This window comes from Scardinius erythrophthalmus (assembly GCF_964197995.2).
Source record: "Scardinius erythrophthalmus genome assembly, chromosome: 24".
Taxonomy (NCBI): Eukaryota; Metazoa; Chordata; class Actinopteri; order Cypriniformes; family Leuciscidae; genus Scardinius; species Scardinius erythrophthalmus.
The window spans coordinates 696029-701666 of record NC_138244.1 but is presented as its reverse complement, the minus strand read 5'-3'; positions in this window follow the sequence as shown (position 1 = coordinate 701666).

The following is a 5638-nucleotide window of genomic DNA, read 5'->3' as shown; positions in this document are numbered from 1 at the left end:
CCTCCTCCAAGCATCCAGGCATCCTGAGCACGATGACCAGGAGAGACAGATGTTCAATGTTGCACGATCCAAATGTTTGATGGTCTTCAAGCTCATCTTGACCGAAAACCACACTCAGTTCTTTTGGATCTGTCAAGAAATATAAACCCAAACGTACAGAGATTAAGTGGGTAAATTAAAAACATACCTTTTCTATTCCAACGTCTTTAAATATGAAGATTGAAAGAAAGTGTCAACCTACCGTTTACTGTGGGAAACAAACTTAATGCTTTTCTATTCAGATCTGTAATGGTGAACTTCTCAAATTCATAACTTGATGACGCTACAGATAATTCTTGAGTCGTATTTTTGTTTTTCCTGATGAAAAAAAATATATAAAAATTAAAGCCTCACGTTGGCTATATTTATTCACTGTCTGACTAAAATCGAATCGAACTTTAAAATGCATAAAAAATAACTGTAAGGAAATGTCTATAATTAGGGGAGAGCGGGGCACAACCTAACACTTTTTTGACTTTCTCAGTTTGTGTAAATTCACTTGGGGTTCTGAGTATTAAATTTTTCCAACAACAATTTCACACATGTCAAGAATAATTATGTGGTTTTGTTTCATTAATACCGTTTATTCTTTTTTCTTGATTTACCCTGAAAGAATGGAAGTGAAATGTGGTGTAGCCTAGTCTACGTGATACGCAGGTACACCGTATACCCACTAGGAAAGGCCAAGGATTTCCATATACCCATAAAACAGCGTGAGGATACGTAACAACTTAGTTTTGTGCCAGAACTTTCTCACTTTCAATCATAAATTCACCTCGTCTGTGTTTGCGAAGCGATACGGATCGAATCGCGGAATCCAGTCACGAATGGAACTTGCTGTAGGCCTATAAAGAAGAACGTCACGGATTTTGGCCATTTTTGAATGAATAAATCTAAAGTAGCTCTGTACAACGAATCAAATCTCGATATGGACTAGTGTCTGTGAATATTAAAGTTAAAAGAGACTGCAAATGTTCTACGCGTCTCTGGGAACAATGTGTGCTCCACTACACACACACACACACACACACACACGACGCTCGTGCTGTTTTCCGCGTTTCACTGTATTGAGACATGATGTAGGCTACACATGTGAACATTAATATAGCCTTTAACACCAAGCATATCTGCAGACTCTGTTGATTTTCTCCTTGATTCTTTTAACTCAAAAGTTAAAGGTATAATTGATGATATTGCTCCTGTGAAAGTCAGGAAGAAGAGTGGCAGACAAAAGGCACCTTGGAGAAACTCAACAACAGTGCAAAATATGAAAAGACAATGCAGAAAAGCAGAGCGCATGTGGCGGAAGACTAAACTTGTAGTCCATTATAACATCTACAAAGACAGCCTTCATGCTTTCAATATGGAACTAGGCAAAGCTAGACAGACTTTCTTCTCAAATATTATAAACAGCAATTTAAACAACACACGCACTCTTTTTGCTACTGTAGAGAGACTGACAAACCCTCCAAGCCAGATTCCCAGTGAAATGCTCTCAGACAACAAGTGCAGTGAGTTTGCTTCTTTCTTCTCTGAGAAAATCAATAATATCAGAAAGGCGATTAGCACATCCTTGAGTTGCACTGAGGTCAGACAGATCAGACCACCTGAGAAAGTAGTTACGATGTCTGACTTCAAAGAAATTGATGGCACAATTTTGGAAGAAACCGTACAGCACCTTAAAACATCAACCTGCACTCTTGACACACTTCCCACATCTTTCTTCAAAAGTGTGTTAAACAGTTTAGAAGCAGATCTTCTAGAAGTGGTAAATGCCTCACTTCTCTCTGGGAGTTTTCCAAACTCCCTGAAAACTGCAGTTGTCATGTAAGCAACTATAGACCGATCTCAAATCTTCCTTTCATAGGCAAGATCATTGAAAAAGTTGTCTTCATCCATCCCAGACAATAGCGTCTCTCAACTTCACTAAAACATGTTTGTCAAGCAGATCAACCTGTTTTCTGTCCTAATTTATTGTTTAAATTGATGTTAAAGTTAATTTGGTTTAGCAGAATTGCTTATCTGTTGGGGAACTGGACTATCAGTTGTTTAATCCTGCAGGGAAAGTTTTATCATCATATTGCTGACAGTAAAACAGCGATTTTCCTTTACATTTCTTTTAAAGTGTCCTGGGGGCTGTTCCATAAAAGCCGCTTAGAAAAGCGGGGATTAAACTCCAAAACCGGACTTGAATGAGCCTAACAAATGAGTTGGGGCTAAAGTGGTTCCATAAAAGGTAATTGAAGCTCACGCAATCTCACTAATTTGATCCAGGTTTATCTAGTCTAGATAATTGCGTGTGCACGCGTTTCTTAAGCAGCCCTAGAGGTCGATCGTGGATCAAATCGATCCACCATCAAACAGCGTACATATTTTGTGCTGTTTTATGCGTTTGTAACATGTTTTTTCCCCCCCTTAGTTCAAAACTGACATTTTACAGTTATATTCTCCATCTGTAAATGTTCGAAAGTCATGCAAATGTATCCATTTTGCTGCTAATTTTCATATTGAACGAGCGCTGCTGCGCGCATGCGCGCCAAATAGGAGCGCAATAATTCTGACTATTTTGCTTGGAAAATTAATATGCGATATTTTATAACACTAGAAATATCTTCTAATTATAATAATTTATCTTTAGGATGTTGGATAAGTTGCACTGAACTTATAGCAAACAGAAGTACTTCAGTGAAGTAGCCTATAATTCAGGGAAGTTTATTTTAAGAAACTAAATATATAAAGATACAAAATATAGTTTTGGGTATAGGACCTATGCTACTTAATAAAGATGATGTATACTTATTTAGAATGCTGAGAATTACAGCTTTTAATGCAATATTTTTTTGGAGAAAGCAAGAATCCCCAGTTTTAAAGTAGATTTAGATTCTAAAGTACATTATGGAGAGGATAACATTAAATTAAGAGCAAATGTGTACATTTTGAAAAGATATGTGCAACTCTAAAATCAAAGAATATTCCATAAAATAAAGGAATATATATTAGCCTACATTAACTACATTTTTATATAACCCTCCCTCCCTTTTATTTCTAGTTATTTGTTATTTTATTTATTTACTTATTTAATATTGAATATTTGATATTCAAATAATATTACTTGAATAACTATTAGGAATTGTGTGTCATTATAAGAGTTTGATATAAATATGTTAATGTTACATTTTTATTACTATTTATTTATTGTTTTTTGTCTTTTCCCCCTTAAATCATATGTAAAAGTGTCTATGTACTTTTTGGTTATTGTTCTATTCATGTGTGTTTTTAGGCTATGTGTTGGTGGGTATTATCACAAAAGAAAAAAAGTAGAAGGAAAAATAAGGAATATTTATTGGGGGAAAATATGATGTCTTTAAAGGAACTGTCCATTTGTATAATTGTGTTAAATGTGTTTGAATTGAAAGACATAATAAAGTACATTATATATATATACTAAAATATTTGTTATAATTTTAAACCTGTGTGTATTTTATGATAGCAATAACTGTAAAGGGACTATTGTAATGGGGTAAATCAAATGTAGGCTATACTGTCAATTACTAAGCTCAGATTCATCTTACCAGTTAAAATTTATAAATTTTATTTTTAATTTTGTGATTTTAACTTCTGCTTTACAAAGCTTTTTTTCAGATTGTGTTCTAATGTTCTTCTAATCATAAACATGTACTACAGCTGCCAAACAAAACCAGAGAGAAATGTATTCATAAATCTTTAAAACAATCTAATTAAATCTTGGGCACAAAACATTCAGCCAGTAAAAAAAACTGTAGTACATATATTGTATTTAGGCCTATCTATCTAACTATAGGTCTATATTGTCTAATTTATCATTGTAGCCTTATTTAAGTTGATTTTCTGTATATTTTTGGACTAATAGTGGTTAATAAAGTCCAATAATGGTATGAGAGAGTGTCAGTGGTAATATCATTGTGTTCCTATTGGTCAGTGTTAGAGGATCTGTGTAACAACTGAGGCTTAGCCTGACAGTTAGCCTGCCCTGGACCAGGCTAGTGTCCCAGCATAAGTTGCCAGGGTAACTGAGTTTGAACTATTTTAAGTTTGCTTTATGAAACCGAATCTACCAAAAATAAGCCTGACTAACCGAAATAAGCCTGGTTTATACTCTAATCTTGGTTTATGGAACAGCCCCCTGAAATGAGAGATCATCTGTGTTTACAGTAACAGCTCCATCTGCTGGTCATTCATGAGTCCGTCATAACAGTGAACTCATGTCACACACACACACACACACACACACACACACACACACACACACACACACACACACACAACGTGACACTGAACACTCAGCAATCTCTCAACACTTAGGTCACTTTATTAAAGAAAAACTCTTATCACAGTGAGACTATGGATCATTTATCACTGCTTTGGCATAAAATACAATGACTACATCTTTCAAATTACATAAATTATTTTCTCACTCAGACAGATTTGTGCTTTTGAACCCGTCGCTGATGAAAGTCTAGATGTTCCCTTTGGTCTTTGGGACTGAGAACTCGATGTCTGTTTCTCACAGTCTGAAACATGGACTCATCTGACCACAGCACACACACTTCCCCTGTTTCAGAGCATCTGAGAAGAGCTGGAGCTCAGAGAACTCACCAGCATCTCTGCTCTGAACAGATGTAGAGCTTTCTCCTATAACAGAGACTCCAGTGGCATTACTTGATGCGGCGTCAGACTGTGTTCAGTGTTCTCTAAAGTACTCCTGAGCACATGTGTCTGTATTAAACACAGGAACATGATGGTTTCTCATGCAGAGCCATCTGAGGGGTCAAAGGTCACGCACATTTATAGGAAAAGCTGCACTTGAACACAGGAGAGAACTACAGCGACTGTCAGCTAGCGTGTGTGTTCTGCGCTTGTGTGTGAATGAGACAAGTCTATTTCTGCAGATTTATATTCTATATTCGTCACTCTAAAAGGGAAACCGGCGCTGCAGAAACACACACCGTAATAAAGCAGTGTGTGCTTACCGTTCTGAATGTCAATCCTGCCAAACACTTTCTTTATTCCTCTCCGCTCATGTTAATATATCCACTGAGGAACACTCGGGTTAGATGACGTAACATTAGATCAGCTTCTATCTGTGCCGTTTTGACGACGTTGAAGACTTGATGACACTAAGCTGAACAGCCAATCAGAGTTCCTTCTCTCACCGGCGACGCTCAAAAACGGCCCGACGTTTCCCAGCGGCCGATCAATAGCCTTGGTGTGTCCCGGGCTCAACAGAGCTCTCCTGCCTTTCCCTAAATCTACAGATTTCTGGATTCCCTGAATCTGAATCTGATTGATCTGCACAAAAAAACTGTATTCATATAATACTAAACATGTGAATTACATGAAATAATAAACATTTCAATAGTTTGCATCATTGTTATTTTCCTGCTTTGAAACTCTCTGTATTGTAAAAATTGCTATAAAAATAAAAGCATGTTGACATGTCAACAATATTTTACTGTTATTGTCTGTATCTGCTGGTCTGAGACACAAGATGGTGTCTAATATCTGTCATAACTTGTGTGTATAAAGCGAGAATGAGGAAATATGATTCAAGAGAGCTGTA